We start from the raw sequence: 19,575 nt of genomic DNA, 5'->3' as shown, positions 1-19,575 counted from the left end.
CGCTTTGCTGGTTATGCTCACTGAAAGATCCTGCAGGAAGAATTGGTGGCTGGGCCTTACGCCTCCAAGGGTATTCGTATACTGTCACCTACAAATCTTGCCGACTACACAAGGACGCCGACTGCCTTTCTCGCTACCCGGTAGACAAGCCTGATGACGCCGATAGTTGTATCGCTAACGGCTTTTTATCTGTGTTTGCCTTCGGTAACATCGCCGATTAGCAGTACCGAGACCTATGGCTGCGAGCACTCATCGAGTGCTTACGCTCTACACCTACCGACGCATCCGTTCGCCGATATGTCTTTTAGGGCGGCATTCTGTACCGAAGCAAGTTCCTTCTTGACGGATCTGATCTTCTTCTTGTTCTGCCAATACATCTACGACAGACTGTGCTCTTCGAGAAGCATGACGCACCTACTGCAGCTCATCTTGGAGTAACCCGCACGTACGACCGCGTGCGCCACCGCTTCTATGGGCCTGGTCTCGCTCGCTCCGTCCGACGCTATATTGCTGCCTGTGATCCCTGCCAGCCTCGGAAGACACCTCAGGTGCTACCTGCCTGTCATCTCCCACCGACCACCGTCCCTGTGCAACCATTCTTTCGTGTTCGATTAGACCTGCTCTGTCCCTTTCCGACGTCATCATCTGGGAATAAATGGGTAGCCGTTGCAACTGATTACGCGACCCGATACGCTATCACGCGGGCTGCCCCTACCAGTTACGCCACTGACATAGCGGCTTTTCTCTTGTGTGACATTATCCTACTTCATGGGGCCCCGTGACAGCTGCTTACTGACCATGGCCGTAACTTCTTCTCAAAAGTTTTCGCCGACATTGTGCGTTCCTGCTCCAATCAACACAAGCTGACTACCTCATACCATCCTCAAACCAATGGCATGACAGAGCGGTTAAACCGTACTCTTACCGATATGCTCTCTAAGTACGTTTCCAAGGACCACCACGGCTGGGATAGTGCCCTTGCTTACGTCACATTTGCATACTGACACGTGTACATGTTGATCTTTCTCGTGTGACCAGGTTTCACCGCTTAACAAACGTTATCGCACAGCGCGGGACGCGCCTGCATGTATAGGAAGTTTCTTGAATGTTATCGATGCTTCTATCCGCTGTCTGTTGTCACCGAACCTTGTGTTATCTAATTTCATCACGTGACAAGAATGGTGTAGAACTTTGTGGAAGACACGCAAGTCCCAGCGATTAGTCTGGAACGCTCGACGACTTCTGTATAAAAGCCAACGCGCTTGACTCGCTGTTCAGAATTTCGACGATCGCCGAGTGTGTTCGCCGCTACCGCTTTTCTTTGAGGGCAGCCTGTTTTTGAGGGCCCAAGTTCGCCCAATAAAACGCTCGTTTCGTTAATCACAGTTTTGCTGCCTTCTTAACCGTCACTACTACGTGACAATGGAATCCTTCCCGGCACGACACCGCCGGATTTGCTCCATTTTTCCTACTGTACGGTCATGAACCGACCTTGCCCCATAACACGGCACTTCCTCCTGCCGTGAACTCAACAAGCGAGTATGCGCATGACGCGATCGCCCTCACCGACCATGCATGCCAGCTTGCCCGTGCTCGACTGCCGGTGTCGTAAGCCACTCAGCAGCGTCAGTACAATGTCCACCACCCTGACGTACAGCTTTCGCCTGGTGAGCTCGTGCTCCTGTAGTGGCCCTCTTGTCACGTGGGACTTTCAGATAAGCTCCTTTCGCGATACACAGAGCCCTACCGCGTGCAGCGTCAGGCGACGCCTGTGACGTACGAAATCGCTCCTGTGTGCTCAACCTCATCCTCTACTCTGGCATCTAGTGATGTGCACGTCAGTAGGCTTAAGGCCTACTACACTGCTTCCGAGTCCGGCCTTTAGTCGCTCCGGGATGGCGCTTTTGCCGCCTCGAGTAGTGCTACGTAACAGTGTTTACAATGACAAAGAGGTGAGCAGTGAAAAGACGACGGCTATTAGAGGCTAGCGCGGGCTATCGCCTCTTGGCCAAGTGCGGCGTATTCCCTCGTAAATATACCTTTATATAGCATTTCGTCTGCGTCTTCCTACGTAACACTATAATAGGTTCCAACATAGTGGGCCAGCAGTTTTTCACATAGTGTGGCTCCGGAAAGCAACCAGAAGACGTGGACTAAGTCACCAGGCTCATATATCTCGAGTCGGCGTCAGCGGTCGTAGAGTGCCTTTGAGTGTTCTGGTGGAACAAGAGTGCGCAGACAAGAAAGTCCTCGCGCTTTTTTCAGCAGTAGAGATGGTCTCGGATATAGAAAGATTATCGTGGCCTGAAAATGTGAAAATAGTGCCTAGTGTATAAGGAGGCAGACGAGCCTAAAGAAAGAATGGACTGTAGCCCGTAATTTCGAGCTGTGAGCTGGTAAATGCGTACGTAATGCAACGTAATGACGCGACCTACATAAACAGCATATTACCGCGTAATGATGCGACCTACACAAACAGCATATTAGTAAGATATCTGAATAAAGGGAAAATCCGACATCCACCCGTTTCCCTCAGATTGACCCTTTATTCATTACTTCTCTCCACCTTGCGGGTTTCCGCAGAACTACAACGTCAGTGAGAGATCTGTTCGCGCATTCCGTAAGGCCATTTGTTTGTGGAAGATACGGGGTGGAATGCCGGAAACCTGAAGCACATAGACGATACATCTCGACCACGTCTGCAGTGAACTGGCGCCAGCAATCGCTGATGATGACTCTCGGAGGTGCACGACAGAAAATGTCAAAACTGAACTCGGTTGCAGTAGCCGATGGTATCGCAGCTGCCTCAGAGCATAGTTTCAAGTGTACGGCACATATGACAATCCAGCGATTCTCATCAGATGACCGCGGGAAATGATCAAGAAGGCCGATGCCGAGTTGCTCAAAGGGAGTGCTGGAGAGGGGGTGGAGGGGGCACTAGATTTACTAGACAAGGAGGAGAACGAAATGTGTTTATTGACAAGCTAGATAGAGTGAGACGCCGCAACTGCCTTGGTCAGCTGAGCACCCATCGAGATTCAGCTAGCCAGCCGCACGTCGTCTTCCTCCTTCTCCTCCTTTGGATGCCCCCCTTACTCTTGAGGCGTACACCCACTACGCACGTAAAAATTTCACGATATATTATTTGACTAAACGACTGGATCCTTCAAGAAGAGTGTACACCTTACAGCAGAGCTCCTCACACGACGGCTGTCAATGGTGATACGGCTATCATTCGTACCTCGCGTTCATTTACTATCTGCAGTTGTAATTCTGGGGCTTTCATTTCTTCGGCTATATCTGGCATAATCAGGTATCTTGCCATATTACTGTGGCACTCGCTTGGAAGGTCATCCATGAACACGGCGACATGAGAACTGTGTGACCATGACGCACAAATAGCGATGCAATGAGGAAGAGGGCATCACGTCCGTGCATAAACAAAAACACTATGACGACGACAGCATGTCGACGATGAGACAATGATCCTTAAGTAATGATGATAGTGTAACTATGAAAGCGTTATGGCAACGAACCGGGGCCTCGAAGTGACGAATAATTTCAGATGATGGCGATTTCAAGACAGTGGGGTGACCGATAACGTTGCACGTTAGGCTTCTTCGGGCATCAGATAAATGCCCTTGGCGTAGCGTATAGAGGACAGAGCGAAGAGACACAGAAAAGTGTTCTGCATGTATTTTCTTTGCTTCTTCGTCCTTTCCTATACGCGCTACAATGAGGTGTGAGGAAGTTGAAATGGCTTCTATGACATAATCATGAAGGCATGACGACAACGGTATGACTGTGGATGCGTGAGTGCAACCCTCCGGCGAAAACTCTATGGCGTCTATCCCTGACGACAGCTTGCAATCACGTGTAAATGACGAAATTTATATTATAGAGTGATCCAGAAGCAGTGAGGTCAATGGACTGACCAAGATGATATGGCGACTGAATAATAACGATGAAAATACTTTGATAAACTAATGATGATGATAAAATGACAGCAGTACGATGACAATATGCCGGCGGTATGACGACGATTCTGTTAAATCCATAGAGTGAAGACCATTGCACGAGATAAATTTTTCGCTGAAATTAAAATGACCAAATGGAATGGCCACACTGACTTCGCGACAATGGCATGACGACAAATACATGACTACGACAACGTGAAGATGAGGAAATCACAACGAGGGCATATCGATGGTATAACTAGAATGGGAAGAAGGTGAGTAGATGATGAGAACAGGATGCATATTGAATCACTAAACCGCTCTGACAATTATGTCGCGGAAACAGCGGCCTCACTATAGTCGGATAATGAAGCAGGAGTGACTGCAGTTGCAAGACTCAGACTACTTGATCAGGACTGTATGGGAATAAATGTTTACGAGAGACTGCCTGACCACGATGCAATGACAATGATTAAGAATTGAATAAGAATTGAATAAAAATCAATAAGTATTGACATGGAAGGAAATACAAAGAAGTACAGCAATGATCCCATGACAACAACGGGTTGATTTTAATGAAGTGATGACGACGGTAAAATGGTAGGTTGGTGAGGACAGCATGGCGAAAACTGCCTAACCCCAAAAGCGTGGAGGGTATCGTATGAGGAAGACAAAATTACTATTGAATGAGCAGGACGGAATCACGACGGTGGTACGACAACGAGTGGATGACGACAACTTCAAGACACCAACGCAGTAACAATGATGGCGACACACTGGCGGGATGACAATCGTATGACGACAGTGTACAAAACAATGACCTAACGATCACTACACCGAGAGCATCATGACAATGGTCTGACGATGATACCGCTACGATGGCGTCATGACGAGAGACAATTGACGAAGCAACGGTAGGATGGATGCAACGGTAGGATTCAACGGCGACGGCGGGAAATCGGGAAATTGCTTGGTTATATCGAAATTTCCTTGTTTTGAAATTGGACCTTTTATGCGAATACGTACAGACGCCCACCAATTTTTCTTGGAGAGAAAGGGGTCCCAGAATTTTCGGAATTATCGGCCTGACGAAAAAGCAAGCTTGAACGACAATATATTTAATTTCGTTGAATTTGGCAGTCCGTGACTAATGGTATGGTTTCATGCTTCGTCGACGATATCTTAACATCGGCAGTATGAATTAAGCGAAGCCAGCCAGACTTCACTCTGTTGCCGCGGATTATAGTGTCGACCGCAATAAGACGACGCTATCATGAAGAGCACCGGCAGCGAGGAGGCAATGATTTGTCGGCCCCTCACTACAACGGGGAACCGCAATTGAGATTACGCAACCTCCAATACTAAACGTGCGGTAAGACAGTTTGCATGATGCCACGCCGTCTCGGTGCGCCCGCTCTTCGCACACGAGGCAGATTACCTCTAAATCAGGATGCGCGAATGTGTATGTGTTCTGCCGCACACACAGCCAATGCCGTCACGGGGGACGAGGGGCGCCCATGAAAGTGAGACGTGCGCCCATGAAAGTGGGACGCGCGCCCGCCTATTAGCTCTCCCTGCCCCTCACGGGCGCTTGATCGCGTTACCGCGAGCTTGCTCACCTCCCCCAATTTCCCTTTGCTCGCTCGGGAAGGCGCCACTCGAGAAGCCGTCATCATTCTTGTCTCATCCTCACACATTTTCACTAGCGCTCTCAAGCACAACCTGGAAGCCTACGTAGCTTAGCCTCCCTTATCCCTTACCCCTTCTAATAATAAAGTTGACACTCACTCACTCTCTCCCTCTCTAAGGGCACCTAAAGTACAAAATGCACGGATTGCGATAGGATCTTATCGTACTCGGTGTTTATAAAGACCACTTCGCCGGCCACTATTATCACGGCGCAAGTGATTTCAGAGGTGTGTATGCAAGCAGCCGCTTGGAAATCAATGATTTAACCACCTTCGTTTCCGCAAGTTTGCAGTTATTGTCGCGGCATTTATTTACGGTGGAAGCGAGATTTCGTTATATTGAAATCGTATACAAACACACTTATTATATTGAGATTCTAATTACATGGAGGTCTATAGAAAAGACGTTATGAAAAGTTTAGGACTTCATTATACTGAGAACTTCATTAAATTTAAGTTTGTTATATCGAGTTTTAACCGTCATGCTAATTTAAAGAATGTTCTTTATCATTACAAATTGTCTTTCAACTGCACCTGCGTGTGACTCTTTCTTTTCGAAACTCCACCTTGTTAATGGCCGCTACTCTTAGCACTCGGGCACGACGCCAGTATTCGGTGAGATGGAAAGCGATGATTGGTGGAGAAGAGAAGAAGACGAAGAGAAGGATTACGTGGACTAACAAGAAGGCTATAAAAGGGCGAGGAAGGGCGAGACACAGGGGGGAGAAGAAAGCAGCGGAGACTCGGCGAGTGAGGGACAGTTCGACCGGAAGAGAGCTACGCCGGCTACTGCTCCGGCGTGCTCGTGTTCTACGGCTTTGCACCACAGACTTCCTGCTGTTCCTGAGCCTGTTCCGGGGAGTCCACGGAGGACGCCACCACCTGCTACGGCCAGGGGTGTCTCTACCGCTGTTGCCACCCTTCCGGGTGGTGCCCCAACGCCAACGTCATCGGCCACATCTCCACGGGTGCTTTGACCGGGAACGTGTACGACGCAACCAACGACGCCTCCAGCGACGCCAGCCCTCGAACGTCGAACGCCATTCCGACGCCGGCTATGGGACCCACACCACGCCACATCCGCACCGAACCAGACGTGAGCACGAACGCCAACCAATCTCAATAGAACGCTAGTGGCAGTGTTACCGGTTCGTGTGTGTACTGATAGTTTTTGTATCTTGTGTGTTAGTTTTGTTAGGTTTGTGTGCTGCTGTTCTAGTCGCGTGGGTTGTATTAAATGTGCATCTGTGTGGGTACACCTGTCGCCTAGTCCATTCTTTCGGCCAGAGTGTTCTCCGGAGGAGATCCGTGACAAAGACAAGTGGCGAGCCTGCCAGGAGTCATTTCGTTGTGTCTTTTTTCTTTGTCTCGGATCTTTCCGAACTCTCCACGGCAGAAAGTATGGATCTGGTAAAAACGCTACAACTTGCGCTCAAGCTAGGGCTAAGCAAGGAAGAGGCGATGCGTCTCTGGGACGAGAAGAAAGAAGAGGCAAAAAGGCAGAGAGAGGAAAGGGCGCAAGCACGCGCAGATGCTCGCGAAGTAGCTCGCGAAGTAGAAGAGCGAGAGGCTAGAAGTGCTCGCGAGGCAGAAGAGCGAGAGGCTAGAAGTGCTCGCGAGGCAGAAGAGCGAGAGGCTAGAAGAGCTCGCGAGGCAGAAGAGCAGGAGAAAAGAAGGAGAGAACGTGAGAAGCAGTTCCTTTTGTGGAAAAAGGCGCATATCGCAGGAGGATATGCGGGGATCATGGACGATGATCAGCGTTCCTTAGTGGGTGCCGAATCTCCTAGACCGGCCAGGGTTTGTCCAAGAAAGTCAAGGACTCCCTTTGATGACAAAAGAGATGGTTTGGACACGTATCTGCAACGATTGGAGCGGATTGCTCTGGGGCAAGGCCAAGCTTCATGGGTTGTCCACTCTCCGGCAGAACTTGCCACCCCACCTGAAGTTCCACCGCGGAAAGGAGAGTAAACCCCGCTTGAAAATTAGGTGGTGAGTGGAGCACTCGAGTCAAAAGAAGCAATGCAGGTGTGTGGTGGGGCAGTCAGTTTATCGTCGGCAGTGAACATAAGAGCTCAAGCGACAGGCAGAGCAACCAGTGTTTGGAAAGAAAGAAAGAGGACAAGGAGAAGTCCAAAGACAAGAAGCGCACGAGCAAAGTCAAGTCCAAAGACAAGAAGCGCACGAGCAAAGACAAGTCCAAGGACAAGAGCAAGAGCAAAGACAAGAAAAGCAAAGGCAAGGATAGTAAAGAGAAGAAAAAGAAGGGTTTCTGCCCATGGCTAAGCAGCAAGAGCAGCATGAGCACCAAAGAGAAATGGGGACGCAAGCGCAAGTCCAAGAAGGTCAAGAAAGGCTCCTCTAAGGAGGGCAGATCGAGATCCAGAAGCAAGGAGAAGGCTGGCAAGGCTAAGTCCAGCAAGGAGAAGGTGGGCAAAGGAAGCAAGGAGAACGCGGACAAAGGCAATAAGAAGTCGAGCAAGGAGCGGGTCTCCAAGAGGCACAGCAAGGAGAAAGACAAGAAGGATAAGCAACGTAAAGAAAGGCAACAAAGTAAGGAGAAACACAGCAAGGATAAGCTCGGAAGCAAAGAAAAGCATAGCAATGACAAGCATAGTAAGGAGTCCAGTAAGTCCAGTTTGGCCTTACATGAATACGCATTTCCGGTTTTTAAAGGCAGAGATAACGTTGGAGCGGACTTCATGAGTAGAGCCAACTGAACAGCTCTAGGAATCCGTGGGAGGTATCTTGTTGCTGCTGTGGTATGTATTTCAGGGATGCATCGTGTTGTTGGTGTTGTTGTGGTTGTTATGTGATTATACAAAGGAGTGTGTTTTGGACTATAACATGTTTATTAAGGACACCGTGTGGACAATTGCCTTGCTCTGAAAAACGTAGTTAAGTTGTGGACAATAACGTGTTTAGAACAACGCATGGACAACGGCAGTGATGCGTTGGTGGTGCGCTTTTGGTGTGTGCTGATCATCTGCGTTGTGCTGTGTGGTGTGCTGGGGCCAGAATCGCAACAGACGATAGTCGGCGGGCTGGATGGCTTGAAGAGGTGGACGACTTGAGCAGTTTTTCAGGGAAAAACTCTTGAGAGAGGGGGCCCTTGTCACATATAAGAAGGAAGATAAAATAAAATGGTAGACGAAGAAAGGTTTCAAGAAGACGACGAGGAGGGCGTTAAGAATGATGTGGATTAGCCGAGGACGAAAGAAGATAAAGAAGTTCTCAGTGAGGTGACAAGAGATGATTGGTGGAGAAGTATCCGGTGAGATGGAAAGCGATGATTGGTGGAGAAGAGAAGAAGACGAAGAGAAGGATTAGGTGGAATAACAAGAAGGCTATAAAAGGGCGAGGAAGGGCGAGACACAGGGGGGAGAAGAAAGCAGCAGAGACTCGGCGAGTGAGGGACGGTTCGACCGGAAGAGAGCTACGCCGGCTACTGCTCCGGCGTGCTCGTGTTCTACGGCTTTGCACCGCAGACTTCCTGCCATTCCTGAGCCCGTTCCGGGGAGTCCACGGAGGACGCCACCACCTGCTATGGCCAGGGGTGTCTCTACCGCTGTTGCCACCCTTCCGGGTGGTGCCCCAACGCCAACGTCGTCGGCCACACCTCCACGGGCGCTTGGACCGGTAGCGTGTGCGACGCAACCGACGACGCCTCCAGCGACGCCAGCCCTCGAACGTCGAACGCCACTCCGATGCCGGCTACGGGACCCACACCACGCCACATCCACACCGAACCACACGTGAGCACGAACGCCAACCACTCTCAATAGAACGCTAGGGACAGTGTTACCAGTTCGTGTGTGTATTGATAGTTTTTGTATCTCGTGTGTTAGTTTTGTTAGGTTTGTGCGCTGCTGTTCGTGTCACGTGGGTTGTAATAAATGTGCATCTGTGTGGGTACACCTGTCGCCTAGTCCATTCTTTTGGCCCGAGTGTTCTCCGGAGGAGATCCGTGACACTTGTCCTCGCGGGTGACGTTGAGCAAAATCTCGGTTCCATGTCCAAGGTTGAAGCAGATGGCTTTGCTGCCGCCTTGGAAAAAATCAATAAACTGGAGGACACCGTCGAAGCTACGCTGGCCGTTTAAAGAAATTCCCAAGAGGGGCAGGCACCTTCATTGGAAACCGCATGCAAGGATGAAGATAATAAAATGACACTGCGCGATGACTTAAACACGCGAAAGAAGAACGCAGCTCTGGTGGGAAAGAAATTGATGTACTAAAACCACAGATGACGTTGGGATACAGCTGTCTTGCCTCAATCAGCTTCCGAGTCTGAATCGTCTATGGAAGCATTACGGGACATATATAATCGGCTCGATACAACGTCTAGAGGCGACGATGCAGTAAACCAAATGAGGCAGTGTAACCCGCTTTTCTTTTGATTAGAAGGCGAATATAAAAGAGACTGGTCTGCTTCAGAGCAAACGGTTATCAGATTACGCTCCGAAAAATTGGGCATCGAAGTGTCGACTGCTCAGTTTGAAAAGATCCATAGAATGGGGAAGTATTCGGAAGACAAGATAAGGCCTCTTGTAGCTAAATTGATCTTTTTGTAGTCAAATGGAGCATTCTGGCTTCTGAACACAAGGGTTAAGATTAAGACATGATAGTTTTAGGAAGAGCCATTCATGAGGAACCTTGTCGAAAGCCTTTTGGAAATCTAGGAAGAGGGCGTCTATGGGTATGATTTGATCAAGATGCGAGCTGATGTCATTAAGGAAGAGAGCTAGTTGAGTCTCGCAGGACATGCCTTTCTGAAAACCGTGTTGATTAGGATTAAAAAAATTAGCGGATGTTAGGAAGTGTACAATATGAGAATAAGTTATATGTTCCACTAGTTTAGAACAAACACTTATGAGGGAAATTGCACGGTAATTGTGGCACGAGGACAATGATCTTTTTTTGGTACTGGAATTACCTTACCTATCTTCCAGTCTTGCGGCACCACTCCAGATGATATTGATTGCTGAAAGATGTGGCATAAAAATGCACTAGAGATGTGCGCAGTGTTCTTAAGCATTCTAGAATTGATTCCATCGATGCCGGCTGAGGAGGTTAGTTTGAGGGATTCAATTAGCTTGTTGATACCATGGGCTTCGATTGTTATGTCTGGCATCGTTGGGTTGTTGACGTAAGGACAGTCTGGGAGGTCAGTGTTAAGTTCAGAAGTGAACACGGAAGAGAGGACAGAGTTTAGTACTTCAGATACATTATGGTCTGGAACACGGTTATTCTCGCTATCATATACTAATAATGGTTTACGGTTATTTGGGGTAATGTATTTCCAGAATTTTTTGGGATTGTTTTGCAGCATGTTACGGAGTGTAGTTGAGTAGAAGGTTCGTTTAGCTGTTGCGGCCAAAGAATCAAACTCCTTTTCAGTGACGTAATATTTTTCCCAGGCCGGAGTGGTATTGGAACGCTTGGCTTTACGAAACAATCTTTTCTTTTTATTGTTTGATGTTTTAATGTGCTGTTAAACCACGGGGACGAAGGTCGCTCTGTAGAAATGATAGTTGGTATGTAAGTCTTAGTGAGTTCAATCATTTTATTTTTAAAAATCAAAATCATTCTTCTCACCTAAACGTGGCTACATCCCGGAATAAGCCATAATGAAACCATTCCTCACAATAATTCTTTCACATGCACAGGTGTGACCGCATTTTAAAAAGCGGGGTGGGGGGGGTGGCTAATCCTTGAGTGTCAAAAGAACTATTAAATCACATGTCCTTAACACCAATTCGTGTATTGAGATCATATGGGCCGAATGCCTAACCCGCTACCATAAAGTGTTATTGGAGGCTGCTATCGCCCTCCCGATTCGAATCAATGCTTTCTCGTTGAACTGCGCAGTAGCACTACAAGAGAAATTATCATCTGTCAGGCTGATATCACTTATCGCCTTGGGGTCTTCAATTTTCCACTCATAGATTGGAATACGCTATCATCCTATCAAGCACAAGCTGAATTCATTTCCTTAATGTTAGATGATAATTTATTACAAATGGTTTCCCAACCCACCTGCGCCAATAACATCTTACACTGAGTTCTTGCTAGCAACCCTGAAAACTTTGGTGAAGTAACCTAGTAGGCTTGAGTGACCATAAGTGGCTTCAACATTCTCTCAATGTCCTCTTGCAGTCCACAAGTCTCACTAAGAAAACTATCCGTGGCTATAATAAAAGCGACCACCACAACATTAACGAGGAACTTCAGACGTGTCTTTCGCACACCAAATTACCTTCGTTTTTTCGCTCTGCTAGTAAACGAAAACTCCCTTCTTTCAAACATTAACTTTGCGCATTAGTAGAAAAGCATACCCCCCTAACTAAAATATTAGTTGATAAAACTAACGCATGGTTCATCCAGTATGTTCGAAGTCATATGAATAAGAAGAAACCATTTTACACGAATGCAAAGCACACTGACTCGCCTATGGCTTGGGAAACATAATCTATCTTTGAAATGTTACTGCTCAGCTCTATGTGAAGCTAAAGATAAATGATATTCTCATGATCTACCCTCCCTTCTGTTCCCTCCCATCTACCCTCGCTTCTTATTCTTCCTTCTGCCTTATTTTCTGCCAGAACACCCAAACGTTCTGGCAGGAAATATTACGTGATCACGGTTCACGCAATATTTCGTTAAATTGTGAAAATAAAGTGCCGCTTCCTGATAGTGAATGCCGCGTGGTCTTTAACAATTTTTTTATCCATATTCACAAATGAAGGTATTGCACTCATTCCTGAAGTTACTGATTTCGACTGCCAGTACATGGGTCCTATTGATATTGTTGAAGGTTTTATCGCAGGTCTTATGAGTAACCTTTATATATCTAGCTCCTCAGATGTCGATAATCATAAATCAAAAGTTTTAAAAAATACCACCTTTATATCTAGCATAATTGCGTGCCATATTTCCGCCACTCTTATCATCCGGCCCGCTCTTTTCTGATTGGAAAATTTCTGAAGTGGCAGCCGAAATTCCCCTGAATACTACCGTCCAATTTCATTAGCGTGCATAGGTTACAAAATGCTCGAGGAAATCGTAGCATCCCATGCTATATTAGATCATGTTGAATCGAATATTTGTTTTCTTTGCTAACCAACACGGCTTCCGGAAAGGTTTATCGTGCGAGACAGAGTTATTAGAATTCACTAGTGACGTACATTTTCACATTGATCATAATCACATTGATAATAAAAAAATGAAAGATTCCAGCATTGATGTTGCAGAATTAAAAAAGGAAGTTGAGTCCCTTTACAACACACTTGAATCAACTAGTCGAGCCCTTACGTGGCCAAAATACCTCATTGGTTAATGAGAATGAAGAAATAAAAACTAAAAACTCCTCACTCACTCGTAAGGCCGAAGAACTTCAGCAATACTCGCGCCTCAGCAATGTTGACATCAAGGGTGTTCCCTGTTTTCAAGAGGAGGACTGCGTCACAATCATCGAAATGCTAGGGGAGAAAGCTGGATGTCCCCTATCACCTAGTGATCTCGACATTGTCCATCGCGTGCCTAAACGGTCTACTCACAAAAAAAACATCATTGCACGTTTCTGTTCAAGAGCTAAGAAATGTGACTTCATTAGTAAAGTACGTGAGGCCCAGCTTTGTGTCAGTTATCTAGGCTTCTGTAGCATTTCTAACGCACCTATATTCGTAAACGATCATCTGACCCAATTTAACAAGGCCCTGTTTTCCAAAGCCCTAACACTGAAGAAAGAAAGAAATGGATGTTTCATTGGACTGACAACTGTCAAATCAAGGCCTTTTATAAAGACTACTAACAGCAGAGTTTTGCGCATTCGTGATGACTCCAACTTAACTAGAATAAACTATTAGCACAGCAGCCAGTGTTCATTGTCCCACGGCTTATTCTGTCAATAAAGGCTTCTTTCCTGGAACCTAATCAAGTTAACTCTTTCATAGGTGGATTTCATTCTGTCATTCATTTCAAGGCTAAAAGTCTTCGCAAACACAATTATGAAATTCATCATTTCCTTTTATCATGTTCTAGCTCAATCTGATTAATTGCCTTGACTGAAACTTGGTTATCAGACGATGACAAAAATGTTTATTGCTTCCTCAACTACAATTCAGAATATAAACGAGCAGTCATGGTGGTGCGGCAATATATATCTCTCCTGATCTTACTTATCGCAGACCACATGATCTACACTTACCCATCACTAATGGCGAATCTGTCTGGATTGAAATAGGTAATTGTTCTCCCTCTAATGAGCACAGAGATTTCATATTTGGTTGCATTCACCGTTCCGCATCATCATCAGTCGAATACTTTTTTTATAATCTTTATCACACTTTACATACCCTTTCACTAGAAAACAAAACGTCATTATAATGGGTGCTATTAACATTAACATATTCAATGACGCATCACCAAGAGTTATTCTTACACCATTCTACTACAAAGCTCCGGATATAAATGCCTGATGGAGTTTCCTACACGACAGGTTCCTAATGGCACAGGGATGCTAATTGATCACCCCCCTCTCCAACTTAATAACTTCACCAGAGGCGAAAGATCCTAATATTGACATAACAGATCATTACCCATTGTTTCTACGTTTTAAATATAACTGAAGGCCCTGGCCTCTTCCACACTCTAAATGAGTCAGGACAAAGAGTGCTTCATAACTGCGATTGCTTATATAGACTGGTCTGAAAAAAAAAAGCTTTGAATGATCCTCAGAAAGCACCTTTTAAATTTAATACTGCAATTATACCACATATTCGTAAATTCAGTTGTAAAAGGAAATGTAAAAAAGCCATTGCATTTTCACACAATCCATGGATGTCTAAAAAGTTATTAGCAGCTTTGTGCAAACGTGATAACCTGTACAAAAAAACTAAAAACCAGCCTTTCCATGGCAAATTATTTGCCCGACATAAAAGGTTACGTAACTGCATAAACAGCCAGTTAAAAGCGGCAAACAGATTATATCTTGAACAAACAATATTACAAGCCGGCAATAACAGCAAACTGAAATGGATCATCGTCAACTCCTTTCTAAACGGGAATTCTAAACCAGAACATGTGTCAAAAATTATATACAATACCTGAGAGTATAACTCCCTTATCCAAATAACTAACGAGTTCAGCTATTTTTTTCATAATGACATACCCTCTCTTTTACAAGTGACTCAACTTATTCTTCTCCCTCACTCATTTTTTTTTCTTTTCCCCACAACGCCAGAAGAAATATATAACGTGATATGTCACCTAAAACCCACCAGTGCAGGAATAGATTAAGTTCTACCTGCTACTATTAAAATGATTGCCCACCTAATTTCTGATATCTTGTCTTATATTACTAATTTGATATCCAAGACTGGTGTGTTTCCTAATGAGCTTAAGCGCGGTAAGGTCATTCGAATAAAAAAAAAAGATGACTGCACATTAGTACACAACTACCACCCTATTTGTATTTTAGCTTTTTTCGGCAAAGTTCTGGAGAAATGAATCGAATTGCGACTAACCAAATATCTTACTAAATTTATTATTCTCTCTTCATGCCATTTTGGCTTTTGTAAAGGATACTCGACAGATTTGGCACTCATACATCTAACTGAGCAAGTAAAAAAATATTTGAAGATGGTCTATTTGCAGGCTCAGTTTTCATTTTTCTAACAAATGTATTCGATTGCTTAAACCCTATTATCCTTTTTGCGAAGCTTGAGGCTATCGGTGTTCATGGTCCTACGCTCTCACTATTAAAAAGTCACTTATCAGAGTTCAGATAGTGTCTGTGCCTAATGTTTATTCCAGAGAACAATGCACTAGCATTGGCGTCCCTCAATGATTCATCTTAGGACCACTGTTGTTTTCATTAATATCAATGACCTACCTAACACTGTCGTCTGCTAAGTGCATTCTGTACGCTGATGACACTACCATAGTTGACTCTGATAAAAGCATGGAACTTCTTATTAACAAGCTAAACACTGATCTAGAAAATGTTTTAAGTTGGCGTAATGCTAACCTATTATGTATTAGCGCACCAAGACAAACTTTGTTGTATTTTCCTCACATCAACAACATTCCTTATCCTGCCCTTCTATAACTTTTGGCTCAAACTCTATCTCTCCCGCTCCATGTTCATCTTTTTTTGGGGATTTCTCTTGAGTTTAACTTGAAATATAAAGACATCAAAAAGAAAATAGCATACGCTATTCGCGTTCTAATTAAAACTCGTCGCTACTTTACACATAATACGGTAATCTCGTTATACCACTCATTCATTCTCTTTCGTATTACCTACGGTATATTATGCAGGGGTAATACTTATACATCTTGAAACTTATTGTGCGCAACAAACAGGGACGAAGAAAGAAGAAACACAAGGACGAGCGCCTTCTTCTTTCTGTTTCTTCTTTCTTCGTCCCTGTTTGTTGCGCACAATAAGTTTCAAGATGAATTTGTTCCAACTAGGCCGACTCGCAGTCATACTTATACCACTCACTTGGCATCCCTCCAGGTAATCCAGAACCAATTGATGAGAATTATTACAAGCCGTTCACACCTTGCAAATTAAAAATCACTACTACATCAAAACAACATTCTGACTACTTCAGAACTCACCAAATATAATTTATGAATTTTATTCTACAAATGTATGACTAAGGAACTACCATCAATCTGCTTGTCACCTTGTGACCTAATAGCTCATAGTCACGCTATATTTGCACTCAATAATAATTTCCGTCTACATAAAGTGCGAACTAACTATGGTAAACGAAGTGCGGAATTTTTCTCGCTTTCTCATTGGAATACTCTACTACCTATAATCAAAAATGCAAACAATTACACCAATTAAAAAGAGGACGTAAAACATTCATAATATATACTTATGGACATTGTCTATTTTTTCTAATTTTATCGTTTTTTCCTATTGTCATGCTGTTAACAAGTGTTCTTATTACGCATATGCTATAAACATGTTTTGACATTACTCTTAGCTCTAATCTGTAGAACTGTTGCTTTAAACATTGTATAACATCATAAGTATATTTACCAGGAGGTCCCGGTATTGTCTTTGACTATGGGACCTCCTTAAGTATACTACGCACATGTAAATATCCGTATTTTTACTAATAAATAAATTATGAATAAATTATGAACCTTCAAACAGATTGAATCTTTCACAACATTTCTAGGGCTTTCGATTATGTGGGTCACCGCTGTTTAATTTTCAATACAACTGCTCTGAAATTAAACTGTTTAACGCTCTCTTAGGTTCGTAACTTTCCAACTAATCATCCGCAATTTATGTTGTGAACAATTTACATCACCCCTCACCTACGTAACTTCCGGTCTACCGCAGGGAAGTGACGATTGATTTTTCTTATATGCATCAACAATCTGCCCAACATCTCTTCTCGCACGCATTTTTTGCCGACGGCTGTATAATATACCGACAAATTACCAGCATGAGGACCACCTTATTCTTCAAGGTGACCTCCAATTCATTAGCGGCTGGTGCAAGGCCCGACAAATGACACCTAATTCATCTAAATCCACAATAATGACTCACACGCAACACTCTAAATCAAGTTTTTTTCTATAAACATGGACCCAGTAACGGAATCTTCACTGTACAAATATCTAGGCGTTAATCTCGCACCAGATCTTTCGTGGGCCTCTCATATAAGAACCATATGCGTCAATGCTTTAACACTAGGATACATTTGTCGGAACCTACATAAATGCCCGTCTAGCACCTGCAAATTAATATTCCTGATTTTCGTCCGTGCGCATCTCGAGTTCGAATTGCCGATGCGGTCTCATCACTATGAATATTTAGTCTGCATGTTAGAAGGCATCAAAAATCGAGCTCGTCGATTCATCTCCCGCTATTACAATAGACAGTCAAGCAAAGGTCGAGTCAAACTTGGTTTTTCACGTACCGCACTAAGTAGTTACAGTGACGAGGCACTGCTGTCATTGCTTCATAAATGTGTTCATCAAATGAAGTCATCGGCTTTGCTGTTGGAACGTAAAAGTTTTATATTGCGATGGCTGAATAATGATTTAAAGTTCACACGCAGCAATGGAAACGCGGATATGTTTGATCAGTCACCGTTACCATGACATATCAATTTGTGGAATTCTCTTCCTGAGAGCACTGCCACTCAAACGGATAGAGATAAATTTATGGAACTCCTGAGCATGCAGTTTCTGTCCTAAACAGGTGTCATACTTTATGCGATGTTCTGCATACCTGTGCTTTGTCACGCATGTTTCTTTTTTCTCTTTCATGCCTTAAAGTACACTTTTTTTTTACCGTATGCGCAAGCAATTAGGTCAATAAAATCTATGTGATGTTTTGTGCACTACCCCTAAATATAATTTCTGTTTATTTCGATGTTGTTAGGAAGTGTTTGTTTTTTCTTTTTTTCATGTATTGGGCTACACGTTTTCAGACACGATGTTTGATTATTCTAGCGAGCATTGTGCGTGATAAAATTTATCTGACACTTGTTACCTATTGTAGCTCTGCGTTTGTAACTACGCTTTGCACCGATTGTTTCTACTCATCGTTGCAGTATTTTCGTGTAAACATTTCTTAATGTGACACCCCCTTTACTCAATGCTCCTCATGGGTCATGTATGGTATCTTGAAATAAATAAATGCTCCCAACTGGCTTAAACTCATTCTCGCGCTTCTTCTCAATCGCTCCAAGTGGGACAGTAGTGACCGTTTCCCAAAGAGGCAAGAAGACCGCGAGTTCATTCATGCCCTGGACTGAAATTTTTTAAGGAGCAGCAATACGTTGTTGTAAGCGTACCATGTCAGCCCAATGATGCCCCTTCTGCGCATAGCACTGCTTAGCATTAGAAGGGTCATCCATTTGCTACTGATAAATTGCCTTATATTATATGGGAAATAGAAGTATTCGCGCCTGAATTGGTCGCGCTAATGACACTATGTGATCCTGTGTGATAATACATAAACATCGAGATGAAATATACGATGACCATGCTATTTTATTTTCATAAATATGTTATTCATCTTCGAGAATACGCATACTCACACCGAACTTGATAATTACCTTTCTTTTCTACAGGTGAAGGTGACCCATGCTCCATTGGATGTATGGATGGATACACCTGCGATGTGAAATTTAACACCTGCACCGACCTAGATAATCTAAGAAATAGCAACGATGACCGTTACTTCAAAAAGCAATAGCGCCCAAACTCACTGGAGCTGGAATGTTGGACACCACAGAGATTGCCGAATAAAGCATTACGAACTTTCATTTAAGTTTTCAAACCAGGCTATTAGGACAAAAAATTGTCAACATATTTGCGCCTGCTGTTTTTTTTTTGGAAGTACAGCACCTCTTTACCTTTTGAGCAGTTATGAACAGACATGGTCGTTTCGTCATTTAGCGCTCTGCTATGATGAGCCTGGCCAAGACGACCACATCGCATTCTAAAGGGGCTCTAAACCACTTTTTATCAAAGTGGAAAAAGACAGTTGAAGTGAAATTAGGCGAGTTCAGAATATATTGGCGCAGTTAAATGCCTCAGCAGAAAGGAAGTTATTGACAACAAAACACAGCCTCCACTGTACTCCCGTTCATTTGTAAAGGCCTTGCACGGCACGCGCTATGATGCAGTGGGACGTTCCCACAACCATCCGCCTTCGAAATGTCACCGTGGTGCGCACTTCAAGTTTCATTTTAGATATTAACGTAAACGCCGCGGCTTCCGCCTTTGATCCATACGATGTGCTAGAGATAAGCCACACAGGACTGTCGTCAGCGAGACACCGCGCGCTTAGCCAATGGACTCGTGGCGGCACCCCGCGGCGGCCGCGTTATCTACGCCATGTAATCAACAGCAGCTTGATGTCAGCTATTGGCGAATAGGTTCCGTTTA

General features: G+C 44.5%; 1 long non-coding RNA gene across 1 annotated transcript in view; it reads left to right on the top strand.

Moving 5' to 3' along the window:
- Positions 1-18,930, top strand: part of LOC139052612 (uncharacterized) — a 68,799-nt gene extending 49,869 nt beyond the window's left edge. Inside the window, exon 3 of the long non-coding RNA XR_011509987.1 lies at positions 18,756-18,930. This is a non-coding gene — a long non-coding RNA (uncharacterized lncRNA). The remainder of the gene's footprint in view (positions 1-18,755) is intronic.
- The last annotated feature ends 645 nt before the right edge of the window (positions 18,931-19,575 follow it).

The sequence above is a fragment of the Dermacentor albipictus genome, unplaced genomic scaffold, assembly GCF_038994185.2.
Source record: "Dermacentor albipictus isolate Rhodes 1998 colony unplaced genomic scaffold, USDA_Dalb.pri_finalv2 scaffold_27, whole genome shotgun sequence".
NCBI lineage: Eukaryota > Metazoa > Arthropoda > Arachnida > Ixodida > Ixodidae > Dermacentor > Dermacentor albipictus.
Note: the sequence above shows the minus strand (reverse complement) of the source record. Positions and strands in the feature narration are given on the sequence as shown.